Raw genomic sequence first — 13,109 nt, 5'->3', positions numbered from 1 at the left:
CTCCTTAAACAGGCTCTGGAATGAAACAGGAAACGCGAGGTACAGAAATGTGAGATTCCGGAAATGATGTCGTTTGGAAATTATCAGAGCCATAGAAAAAGAGAGTTGCGACAGAGCCTGTTTAAGGAGAGCCTGCCCACTCCCTATTAAGCCCCATTGTACCGAATTTTGTTGCGTTAAATGCACGTATAGGCATAAAGCAGCAGCCAGGTTAGATATTGAAAATAATGTGCAGGAAGTTGTTGGAAAAATAGCTTAAGCTAGATAGGCTAAACGTTAAGCTAGCATATCTAGCTAACCTAAATAAAATCAAACATTCACCAATCAATTCACAATGTGTATTGTAATAAGCAGTGTTGGGAAAGTCCACTTTCTAGATGAAACTAGTTCAGTTCATAGTTAATAATTCAAAATGTTGAACTAGGTTCAAAGCTCCAAATAATGAACTAGGTTCAGTTATTTTTTTCAATGTGGCTGCCGTCTGCAATACCGCTCTCTGCCTCTACGCCATTCGGCGTTCTCACACTTGCCAGGCATAGACAGTAGAAGAAAGAAAGAAAGCACACGCAGGGATTGACAGGTTGGGCAACCCTGGACACAAGGCTGTTAACGGTGTGTTTTTAGCCTGGAAGTCTCTAGAAATCTGGCACCTTATTAAACGAAATTCAAAAGAGTGAACGTGCCATTCACAGACACCAGAATGAATGCGTCCACTGCACAGTTCATCAGGCAGTAAAACAGTAGGCTACGTTCAGTTCACGTTCACCAAAATTATGAAGGAGTTCATGAACGTGTTCAGACGCAACACTGATAATAAGTACATTTCCATGCGCCTCGCTAAGCTCAACACTCAATACTTTCGCCTGACGATAGGTCGGTTGGGGAGGGGCCCGTTAGTGAGATCTGCACTCGGGCCGCCAAGTTGTTACGCCGCTGCTGAGGGCTTATCAAATACATTATGATAGGGCCCGTTATGTCCGTCACATCCAATCACATCACTCAACACATTTAAGACGTTGTTTATTTACGTTGTCATGGTGTTCTCTCATAACAGAACTTGTAGCTATAAAGGTATCGGGTCAAATGACTTCTGTGCATTGACAAGCTAAACGTAAATATTATTGTCCTAATGACAAGTGCCTCAAAAAGTTAATGTCAAGCCCTGTAATCCAGTGAACAGAGATATATGATGACCTGATCGACACTCCAAGTGTATTATACCCGGGAGAAGTTCATCTTTTGCAACCGACATTCGAAGTTGAGTCAACTTCACAGTCGTGTGACGTACTGTAAGGTGAAAATTGGTCAGGGCGATCAGGTCCAAGCTCCTTCACTTTGAGTTTTTCTTGAACATTTCTTTTTTCAAAGGGCGTATTTTTTTTTAGCAACTTGACTGAATTGCAAGTTTCCATCATGACCATAGCTAGCTAGCTAGCTTTATAACTTTAGAGCTATGGTATAGCCTGTAAGTGATCAGGCAAAACTAGGCTAATGGAGGTCGCTTTCTCAGGCAAATGATGAATGAAACAGGCTTGGTTAAAGAAATCCGAGATGCTGGCTATCTTCAGCAGGCTCGGATCTACGATAGGCAGTCCTCCCCGACGTTTATGGTGTATAATGGAGTGAAGTACAACATTGTGTACACTGCCAGTGAGCGACTATTCTGACTGAGGCTAACATCAAAAACAGTGTAATGGTGATATATTCTCACTCAGATTGCCAGTTTAAACAAATCACAAAAATAATCGGACCAGCTGGCTAAAAGCAGAATTCCAAAATCTCTTGAAAGCTGCCCTGCGCATCTTTTTAGATGTAGAATTGACTGTAAAACTGTAAAATTATGAACTTTGTGACATGACGTGAAGACATGGCTGCCGCTCAACTATGCGGTCTGTACCGGGCGACATTCTCACTCAAATGTCAAGACTTTCGTGACCCAAATCAAAAATGTTATGCGACAGATCAATGGGGAATCGCTTTCTCTCTTAAAGGCTGTCCTCATAGACTTTTTTGGTCTTTTTAAATCTAACTATTTGTATGATCCGTGTGGTCCTTTTGCCGTTTTAAATGCTATCCTTTCCCAGTTTTCTGCAGCCACATTGCGCGCGCATCCCGAATGTTTACAAACAAAAAATTGGTCTATTAATTCAGGAACAGTCGAATGCTAGGGGAAGACAATACAGGTCGTTTTCATCACTTCAATTGACAAATTAGTAAATACATTTAGGAATGCACCAAAATACTGCTTTCTGGTGTTGAGATAGCATTTTCTTTTCCGGGGTGGGGGTTGGGGCAAGGCGAGATACTAGCCTAAATATACTTGTAGCCCCCCCTGGAAATAAATGCACCAGCTGCCACTGATGCTGACACTCATGATTGGATCAGTTTACTATTATGAGCTCTTGAGTGTCAGTTCAATGTCTCAGACTCCAAAGACCTACCTTTATGTTACAGTAGCTGCCGGAGGAGGACTTCTCTTTAGGATATGAATATAAACATTGATATTCTCTTGTCAAAAAACAATTTCTTGCATTACCTTCTTTCCCAATAAAAGAAAGGGAGCCAAGAAGCCTAGTGGGTGAAACACTGAGGCTACGGTTGAGAGAATTCCCCTCCGTGTTGCTGGTTTCTCATCCAGTTTGACATTGAAGGAGAAGGTGTCACTGTTTGCATTCCACTTAACTCCCAGTACAGTCTGGGCTAGAAGTTCATTATGACTGAGATCCACATCCTGAACTCCACTGGCTCGTTCACTATCTGGAATTGACTCTAAAACTTCTCTGTTATTGGATATGAACTTGTGAAGGTGCAATCTCCCTTTGGCACATACATGTTGCGTTTCTCTCACTAGTTTGATGGCTGAAGAAATTAACAACATTCAGTTATGTAAAAACATTAGGCTATTAAACTTTCTTTAAATCACCACTTGCACTGAGGCTTGAGTTGAGTATTGAACACACTTGATATTGATTCTTAAAAAAATGCATGGATCAGTCAACTGACATCAAATCTACTGGTACCATTGGTAAGATATGCCATTGATGTCAATATTGGGGTAGCCTATAACAGACATATTTGTATTAAACTGTTTAGTTAAAAGATGCATCTGTTTTCAGTCTCTTCCTAAGCTCACTCCTGAAACAATACAATCACAGTTGAAACAACACAGCCTCAGAACGTGATGTCCAAAAACGATTTCCCCCAGGTGATAAGAACTCTCATGCGGCAATTCTTTCCAAGTCAGGGATTCATTAAACTTTTTTTTATTTTTTTATTACGGTCACCATATGGTCACCCGAAGTACAAGTGGTCATCTGAAATGTCTGTGGCTCTCTCTGTCTCTCTTTCTCTTTTTCTCACCCTTTCTCATAGCTCTGTTCTTTGGATGACCATAATGTCCTATTCTCAAGTGTGAATTTTGTGAGCAGATCACGTTTTGTGAAGATTCCCAAAAAAGTGTTTCCGGTTCATTCTCTGTGCTGTGCCCGTTTGCATGTGTGTGTGCGATAAAAAATACTGCAAACCGGATCAACTGCTCCAAAAATGCAAGTTATCAAACAGAGTGGCTCACACATACCATAAATCAATATCTGGCACGAAGGAAACGGCACAGTTTCTGACTGTGTGTGTCTCTGTGTGTGTGTGTGTTAGCTAAACATGTGTGAGCAGAGGCAAGCAAGACCACATGGAATAAAGAAGAACGGTGGTGTGTTTCAATCTAATAATTACAAAAGAAGGCTCTTTTTAAATTGGGGAACAATAACAACTATTCTGAACGAACTCAAGCAGCATTCTTAAAATACATAGTTTGGTCATGTGTATTTAAAAGTTTTAGAAAAATCTCATGTTTAAGGTAACTTTTACACTGATGTAAAGTGGTTTTGTATATTTACTTTAACAAATGCTAATCAGCCTCTCTGTGTGGCTGCAGTCCTGACATGGTGATGTCACAACCTTGTACACAAACAGCTTAACGATTACAAAGGAGATATAAACAAAATTCCAATAGTTTTTATTGGAATATCCAAAAAAATTGGTTACACAACTCTGAAGAAAAGGGAAGTAGCTACAGTTGTTGCCGTAATGACAGGTTCTCTTTCTCTGCCTGCCAGTTTAGTAAGCAGGTGGCGCCCTCTACTGGTGAATATCCTTCACGCAGCCGAAGCAGAAAGCCCTGGAGAGAGCTGCAGAGATCCCCCGGAAGAAAGCTTTGATGGACTTCTTCTTCTTCTCCTCTCCTCCGGCAATGGAGGACTCACCAAGGTCTGGACCTGGACAGGAACCAACACACAACAGGGTATGACATCACACAGAACTTCAGCACTGTGACCTCTCACTTAAAGGTCACATGACATGAAAACTTCACTTTAGGAGGTTATTTAACATTAATATGAGATCCCCTAGCCTGCCTTTGGTCCCCCAGTGGCTAGAATTTTCGATAGGTGTAAACCAAGCCCTGGGTGTTCTCCGCCTTTGAGAAAATGAAAGCTCAAACGCTCGGTTTGAAAATCTGCTCCTTGTGACGTCACAAGGAGCCTCTACCCAACCAATATCTTAATTTTATTTTCGCTGGAAATGCACCGACACAACCTCTCAAAGTTTTGCATGTCTCCGCCAAACATTTCAGCCACCACTGTTTCCTTAACTTGAGCCAATACAAAGTTGGCCTTGCTGACCGTCTGAAATTAAATTCTGGATCAGTACTCCTTGGTCCAGCTACAAACCTCAGACAAGTAAGTCAACTAACGCTATATCATTTTGTTGCTTACTATATGGTTACCTAGCTTGCTACCCTTAGAATCTGTCTGTAACATTAGCTCTGCAGCCATCAGCTGAGGTACTGTCGCTAATGTAAAGGTAGATAGCATCAAGTATGTGTGTGAATACACATTCTGTAATGCAGTGTTGTACGCTTCGTTGTTATGTGGATAACGTTCTGCTGTTGGTGTTGTGGCTAGCGCGATATCCGCCTTTCCCCACATTGAAATGACTGAGTGTGCAAACCAGGGTTATCAGATGAGAATGGGCAAATTCGAGGCATCTTACAGCACGGGTCTACTAGCCATTGCGATACATCCACTGTAAACATTAGCGCATCGTGCCGCCTCTCTCCTCCTCATTAGCATTTAAAGCTACAGACACAAAAACAGCGCGTTCTGAGGAAAGCTCATTGTGGGACTACTCGTAGTGGCTATAATTCTGCACCAAGGCTGAATTTCAGGAAAGAGACTTCAGATACAGTATTAGGGGACCACTAAGGCCTATATAAAAGTATCCAAAAACAGCATTTCATGTGACTTTTAAAAATAGTGTGTGTGTGTGTGTGTTGGCATATCTGTATGCCTGTGTGTGTGTGTGTGTGTGTATGTGTGAGTGTTTGTGTGCAAGTCTGTGTGTGAAATGGTGGGAGAGCCAACTCAAGTGGGAAAGCCTAAATGAGCAAATATGCAGTCAGGATCTCACGTTCTGCGCTAAGGGGAGACACTTTGTTTGTCTTGAATATTTTGCTTGTCTTTTTTCCTTTGGCAGCCACATTCTGTCCATCCTTGAGGAAAGTCTTCTCTTTCTTCTGGGTTTGGAAGTGAGAGCAAAGACACACAGATTCATTGAGATTGTCACATGTCGTCCCTTCTTATCGCTGACTCAGGTCAGTTCTACCTAGTGCCAGTGTGTGGTGTTGTTTTCAGCTTACCAGTGTGAACCATCTCTGGATGGGGGTGTCGGTCTTTCCCAAAACTTGTCCCTCTGGTTTAGGGGCCTGAGCCGTGGAGCCCCTGGAGGTGGAGGAGCTGGTGGAGGATTTGGAGGACGAAGGAGAGGAGAGAACAGAGGTGGAAGAAGAGGAGGAGTAGCAGGACCAGGAAGTGGAGGAGGATGAGAGGCAGGAGGCGAGTCTGCTGGCTTGGAAAAGGCCAGCAGACTCCATCTCAAGTCCTTCATCCAAGCTTGTGTTGCTTAAGAAGGGGCTGGAATTTCCACCGGCCTTTTCTAAGCCAGCAGACTCCATCTCAAGTCCTTCCTCCAAGCTCGTGTTTGTGATGAAGGTGGCGGAATTTCTACCGGCCTTTTCCAAGCCAGCAGTGTCCATCTCAAGTCCTTCATCCAAGCTTGTGTTGCTTATGAAGGGGCTGGAACTTCCACTGGCCTTTTCTAAGCCAGCAGAGTCCTCTGTGCTCTCCTTCTCCTCACAACCTGTTTCCAAATCATGACTCTCACCCGACACGGCAGAAGGGCTCCAAAACTCGGCGTGATGGCAGATCACCGTGGCGACGTTCTCGGCCATGCAGACGATGCCTGCCCCTCCCTGGAGGGCGGAGTGGACCTGGGCCCTGTTGCTGTCGGAACCGAGCATCAGCTCAGCGTAGGTTGCCTCAAACATGGCGTCTAGGGCGTCGGCGCCACTGAAGAGCGGGTTCTGGGGTTCATGCTCCAGGACGAGGCCGATCCCGGCCTGGTTCCAGAGAAACCAGCTCACGTCTTGGAAGAGGACAGACTCTATCTCCGAGTTGGTGGGGGTGAAGCAGGAACGAAGGGGCCCCTGGAGGGCCAGGCGTCCCACCAGCCTGTGCAGCGGGTCATGCAGGGTCTGGTGGTGCAGGGCGCTGGGCCGGGGGGGCATCAGGACCTTCTCCTGGATCAGAACCTCCCCGGGCTGGAGGGAGGGAGTCTCAGAGGGGCTCGCGGGTAGGGAGGGATGATCCTGGACCTCCTCAGGGAGGCCTGCAGCTCCATCATCTTCATCCTTCTCTTCTTCCTCGATCAATGCACCCTTGGCAATTGTCTGGCAATCTGACCCTTCTTCCTCTTCGTGGAAATCATCAGGGTAGTCAGCGTTTTCGTTGTCATCCATCTCAGGCTGTCCTACTTCCTGGCTGGTGAGACCTGACTCTGGATCGAGACTTCCTGTTGTCACTTCCTGGTATTCAGAGGAGGAGCTGGCTAGGTTACCGACCCTGGCCATGGCTTCAGCATCAAGGCAAAGAAAACAAACTTTTAACTACACTATTACTATTATAGCAATTAACCTTACTTTTCTCATATCATATTTTGTCTGTTAACTACAATACTATAATTATAATTATTTGCTTGAACTACACTGTCATTCAGCAGATCTCAATACTTACAAATCTTTCTTACAATCGCATGTCTTACAAAAGCATAGTTACCATTTTTTTATATCTAAAGGTTAAAAAATGTCTCTACCTTTGCGGACAACAACCATGTTTTCTTGTGGGTCGTCGCAGGTCTTGTAGAGGTCACTTCCCGCCTGGGTAGTCAACACCTCACAAATGGCCTCCAGCGCGCGCCTCTGGTCCTGGCTGCAGGAGGGCTTCAACCTGCTCTGTGATCTCCTTCTACCCTCAACCCCATGCCTGGGGCCCGGCGTCATCCCACTGGACCAGTCCAGGGAGGGACAGTCACTGCTGTCACTGCTGCTGTCACTGCTGCTGTCACTGCTGCTGTCACTGCTGCTGTCACTGCCGATGTCACTGCCGTCCGAGGACGCATCGCTGCAGGAGTCGGCCCGGTGGTCGTCCGTGACGTCTTCTTCGCCCAGAAGGTTCCCCATCAGGCTCTTGAAGGCCGTCTGGAAGAAATTGTACAGCAGAGGGGTGAAGAGCTCCTGGTCCAGACGTTCCTTGTCCTCCAGGTTCTGGAAGTTGGGCTCGGAGCGGCAATAGGGTGTCGAGGGGCGTCGTCCCATCCGGGTGTCCAGGAGAAGCTGATAAATGCAGTCAATAGACTGCTCTGAGAAGTGGTGGATCCTCCCCTGGAACATCCTGGTGCACATGCTGTGGGATGCCAGCAGGCGGCCCAGGTCGTACTCCGCCTGGTCGAACGATTTGACGTAGGAGCCTCCGTGGCGTTTGTCGTCGTCGTCGTCAGGGGAGGATCTGGAGGCCAAGTGGGCCATCCGCATGATGATGTCCAGCATGTTTTCAGCGATGAGGCTGAGGTCCTGACAGCTAGCAGCGCTGCTAGTCTCGCTCCAGGCGCTAGTGCTCCTGGCGGAGGGAGGGGCGGTCTCCTCCTTCTTCTGAGGATCCTCCTCCTCCTGCTCCTCCTTGCTAGCAGAGCTGCACTCCACTGATCGCTCCTGCTGGGTGTCAAGAGGGAGGCATTCCTGATTCCTGCTGCTCCTCCCACTGTTGCTGCTGGCTCTCAGGCTCCTCCTTAGGGCATCCAGCTCCACGGCAACGTCTCCAAGCAGGCTCTGGCTAACACACTCCACCACCATGGTGAAGGTCTTACTTCCAGGCTGCAGGAAGTCAGCCACCTCCACTTGCCCAATCAGCTGCTGGGCTGCGTGGAAGTTCTTCAGGACGTTGTGGATCACGTTGCAGGCCGTAGCCACGCTCTGGACCAGGGAGGCCTCGTAGGCCTCTTGGGGCTGGTCCAGGGAAGAGCCTCCTTCTGTGGGCTCCATCTCCCAGAAGAAGCCCCCCACCATCCTCACCAGCTCCAGCTTCTCCTCTGTGGGGACCACGCCCGTGCTCTGGAACAGGGTGTGGCGGGCCAGGATTCCAGAGAAGCTCTCCTTCAGGGAGCAGAGGGTGGGTGATGTCACGCGGCTGGGCGGACCCATCGCCTTCTCCATCTCTTTTGCCTCCGCCACGCTGCCAGTGAGGAAGGAGGCCATCTCCATCCTCTCCCTTGTGTCGGCAGACGACGTGGGCCACGGGGACACCAGCTCATTGATGGCGTCGGTGTGACCGTTGGCGAGGACCTGAATCTTCTCCTTGGCGTCCTGCCAGGCGTTGTATATCAGGTCCTGGGAGATGCTGGTCACATGGCAGTCCGACAGCAAGCAGCCGGGGTGGTGGAGTGCAAACTTCTCCAGCACCTCTCCCATGACAGACTCGTAGAGCTCCTCGACACAGGCTGACAGCTTGTCCTCTGCATCGTGCTCTTGTTTATCCATCACTGCCTGCACCTTCAACAGGATCTCTGCCACAGTGAGGGATGCCGTGGCGAGGACGTCTTCCTCCATAGGCCTATCGGAGTCCAGCATCGGAGGCCTGCCACCCAGCAGCCTGCCCTGGGGCCTGGATCCCTGCCCTCCTATCAGCAGAGGGTGGAACCTCTCTGAGATCATTCTCAGAACACCCTGGGGGACGTAGGGGTGGGCAGAGCCCAGAAAAGAGGCCTGGTCCTGGGGAGAATCAGCAGGGTTCAAACATACCATCCCAGTCAGAGAGCCAGTGACAGGCCTGGCTGGGGACAGCAGCCCTGCGGAAGAGGACCTGTCACTGTGGGAGTCACAGCTGCTGTAGGAGATGGCGGCGGACAGCGGGCGGCCATCTTGGTCTTTGCGGATGTGGAGGACCTGGTAAAGGGCCATGGCGGGCAGGACCACCTCGTTGGTCACCTTGAGAACCCACTCCATGACTTCCTTCGAGCGCTCCTGCAGCTCAACTACGCTCTTGTTCTGGGAAGGAGGGAGGGAAATATGTGATGTGGCAATTCAGATACATGTGGTGATTGTCAGACTGAGTACAAGCAATTCACGTAAACATTTTATTTACCTTTCTAAACAGGACCCTGTTGATGATTTTCCAATGACTGTAACGAGAACAAGAACTGACATTTGACATCACTTCACAATACAATGACAACTGACGACACATCGTAACATTATTCCGAACAGGACACTAGTCTAAAGGGGAGCGTTTGGAGGAGCACTCACGGATGTGACATCATGGCCTCCAACACAGAAAGCTCCCCGGTCTCCTCCAATGACAGAAGACTGGGCGTGGTCTCCCGGGTCACGGGGTCATTCAAGGTTGGAGGTGGAGAAGAACCTGGAGACTGCGCCTCAGGTCGGCATGGGGACAGAGATAGAAACGGAGGTAGAGGCGGAGAGGAATACGTACTCTCCCTTCCATCTGGTGAGGCTCTGCAGCCCAGGGGCCCAAGTGTTTCAGAGGCCGATGCTCTGATTGGTTCCACTGGGCGAGAGGAACTTTTGATTGCTGGAAGAACACCTACAGGAAGAGGAGAGTCACAATGTGATTGGTGGATCCCTTCTCTTGACAGAAGGTGATCATTTAAATGTTGATACATTAATGAACAAAGACTCACAGTAGCTGGTCTGGGGGATGGGATGCATCTTCGCACCACCAGTCACCTTAAAGCAAGAAACATACTTAGCAAGGCACAGTAACAGAGCCAGTATCAGATATATAGGAGAGGTGGAGGAAGATAGAGAGGAGGGGAGGAGCCTGGCTGGAGTCTGGAGTACCCAGGGAGGTGGATTAGGGCCTTCTACTCACCACCCTGCCTAGTCCTGCCAGCTCGTCAGCCAGGGCTGAACGATAAGCCGCTCCAGCTTCTTCCACAACCCGCCAGGACTCTGGCCCCTTGTTGGCTTCTGTCTCCTTCTCAGCTCCTGCAGCCTTCCTGGGAGCCTTGCTCTTGCGGCTGGGCTCTGGGCATCGAGGAAGCTTTGGCACCAAGTTCTGACATGATTATATTGTTATTATTGCACTTCTACATTAGCATATATTATTTGAGATTATGCTGATATTAACTGATAAAATATAGACTCCCTTGGCTCCACTCACTGAAATACTGTCAGACTTATGCACTTCTGAACCTTTATTATCTACTGTTCTTATTAAATGCAAAAATATTTGTATGTTGCTTTTGATCAATGTGTCAGACAAGAACAAAGTGTCAAATGTGTTGAATCTCTCCAGGTGTGTGTTCCTACCTGGAGGGGTTTGTGAACTTCTGAGAACAGCAGCTTCCTGTCTGATAACAGCAGCTTCCTGTCTGATAACAGCAGCTTCCTGTCTGAGAACAGCAGGGAAGGAAGCTTCAACCCCAGCTCTGGCCAACAGGGGGGCAACTGGAGGGTAGCGAGACAAGCAGGCTAGACACGCACACACACAAACACACAGACACACACACACGCCACATAAATACACAGACGTTTGAAAACATACATACACAAGCACACACAAACATAAGGAGGAGTGTTAAGGGTTAGGGTTAGCGGGGAAATACAGCGAGTGTCTTGAACAGAGATAATTTTATTTTTCGAAAAATAAATATGACTTTTACATGTGAAATATGACTATGAAAAAGGTCTACAGTATTAATCACGTTAGGTAGGCTATTTGTGAAACACAACTGTCAAAAGCACGAGTAGCCCTACTGAAACAATTAGACAAATCGAAATAACTAAGTATTTTCGTCGATGTTTGTCGACAGTCTAAATAGTTTTATTTACTTTAGGTTTACTAGACTTACCTTCTGTTTAGGCCGCCTAAGTTTTTTATGTTTCGGGATGTCATCCATGTTTCTTTAAAGATGATAATCTAGGAAATACTCAAATAAATATACATTTCCACAATAAATATACATTTCCACTACACTTTCTAATGAGGAAAAAGTAGACGCGGTTCGCTTCTTGCCTGCCTCAATGACTGATTTTATTTTGTAACGTTCTTATAATTTTGTAAAGCGCGTCACAATCCCTGTCTGCCCGATGACATCATAATATGTCTATACACCACTCCCGACACAGACAATCCGTTTTAGACAGAAAGGTGACATTTCTATTGATCAATAAACCCAGTTTTCTTGCCAAGTATATGTTTCGTGCCGCAATGGCGCCACCTAAAGGCTGTATGAATAAATGAACTTGTGGGAGTATGTCCCGGGCCCAATAGACAGAAATAAACAACCATTCCTACTCATTTTAAGTATTGGTTAAATTATTATCAGCATTAGGGCTACTGTGTATACAGATAGACTTCAGCCCCCACCCCACACATAACAGATATGCAAAAGCAGTGCTATACGTACAATACCATAGTCGTACTCAAATACTGCTTACAAATAATGCTTCCCAATAACAAGCAACTGAATAGAGTTGTAACAGTAATACTGATTGACATTTAATAGATTGAGACTCCTGCTCGACAGATTGGTTGGTTAAACAGGAAATGTGCAAGGATATTTACTTTGCGTTTGACCTTGTCTAATAGGCCTACTGGATCTGAGGATTATCTGGAACTATGCATTCACCTACTGATTATTTTTATGACAGAACTAATTATTTTCGTCGATGTTTCTCAACCGTCTAAATTGTTTTATTTACTTTAGGTTTACCAGACTTACCTTCTGTTTAGGTCGCCATAGTTTTTAATGCTTTGGGATTTCATCCATGTTTGGGATTTCATCCATGTTTCTTTAAAGATGACAAACAGGGAAGGAAATAGGAAATACTCAAATAAATGTACATTTCCACTACACTTTACCAACGAGGAAAAAGTAGAATACAACGCTTTTCGCTACTTGTCTACAGTGCATCAATGACTTATTTGATTGTGTAACGAGTTCCTATAATTTGGTAAAGCACGTCACAATCCCTGTCTGCCCCATGACCTCATGATGATATGTCTACCATGGATACCAAGCGCCGTCTCTCCCGAAACGATGCGTTTTAGACAGATAGGTGACATTTCTATTTGATCAATGAACGAAGTTTTCTTGCCATCTATGTTTCATGTCGCAATGGCGCCACCTAGAGGCTGTATGAATAATGCTCCTCATACACTAGCAGCGTTATTGTTGCCTACTTGACGCACTTCAAATATATATCAAAAGCATGTTTCGTGTATTGTTGCTAATTCATATTAAGTATTTTGTGCAGAAACTTTCATCTGAAGTAGTGGGGTGTGGAAAAAACAGGTTTCTCAACAGGGGGTGTAGACCATACATGTATAACATGTTATTCATTTGAAAGAATATTATAATACAGAGAAGGGGATACAGACATTTATGTTTGAACTGGAACTGCACCTAATTAAATTGGTTTATTCAAAGTGTTACTATTCATTTACAGTATTTATGATTTATTATGAAGTATAATACAGACAAGGTGAAATATGGCGGTAGGCAGTCTGTTAAGGCAGTCTGGTGAAGAGGTGTTGGAGGTGGTGAAAAGGTGGTGGAGGGTGAGGTGGTCGAGAGGTGGTGGAGGGGTGAGGTGGTCGAGAGGTGGTGGAGGGGTGAGGTGGTCGAGAGGTGGTGGAGGGGTGGAACCACAGTGATGGAGGGGCGGGGTGGTGAAGATGACAAATAGCCCGTCCATTCAG

At 46.5% G+C, this 13,109-nt stretch overlaps 2 long non-coding RNA genes across 2 annotated transcripts; one reads left to right on the top strand and one right to left on the bottom strand.

Moving 5' to 3' along the window:
* Positions 1-4,198: 4,198 nt before the first annotated feature.
* Positions 4,199-5,837, bottom strand: LOC124470953. The gene is made up of 3 exons (XR_006956472.1): positions 5,693-5,837; positions 5,464-5,569; positions 4,199-4,271 (listed from the first exon to the last, which is right to left on the bottom strand). It is a non-coding gene; the product is annotated as an uncharacterized LOC124470953 (long non-coding RNA).
* On the top strand, positions 4,209-5,817 carry LOC124470949. Its single transcript, XR_006956471.1, has 3 exons — positions 4,209-4,297; positions 5,530-5,647; positions 5,755-5,817. It is a non-coding gene; the product is annotated as an uncharacterized LOC124470949 (long non-coding RNA).
* Positions 5,838-13,109: the final 7,272 nt, after the last annotated feature.

The sequence above is a fragment of the Hypomesus transpacificus genome, chromosome 1 (assembly GCF_021917145.1).
Source record: "Hypomesus transpacificus isolate Combined female chromosome 1, fHypTra1, whole genome shotgun sequence".
Lineage (NCBI taxonomy): Eukaryota > Metazoa > Chordata > Actinopteri > Osmeriformes > Osmeridae > Hypomesus > Hypomesus transpacificus.
This window is presented reverse-complemented; position numbering and strand designations above follow the sequence as displayed.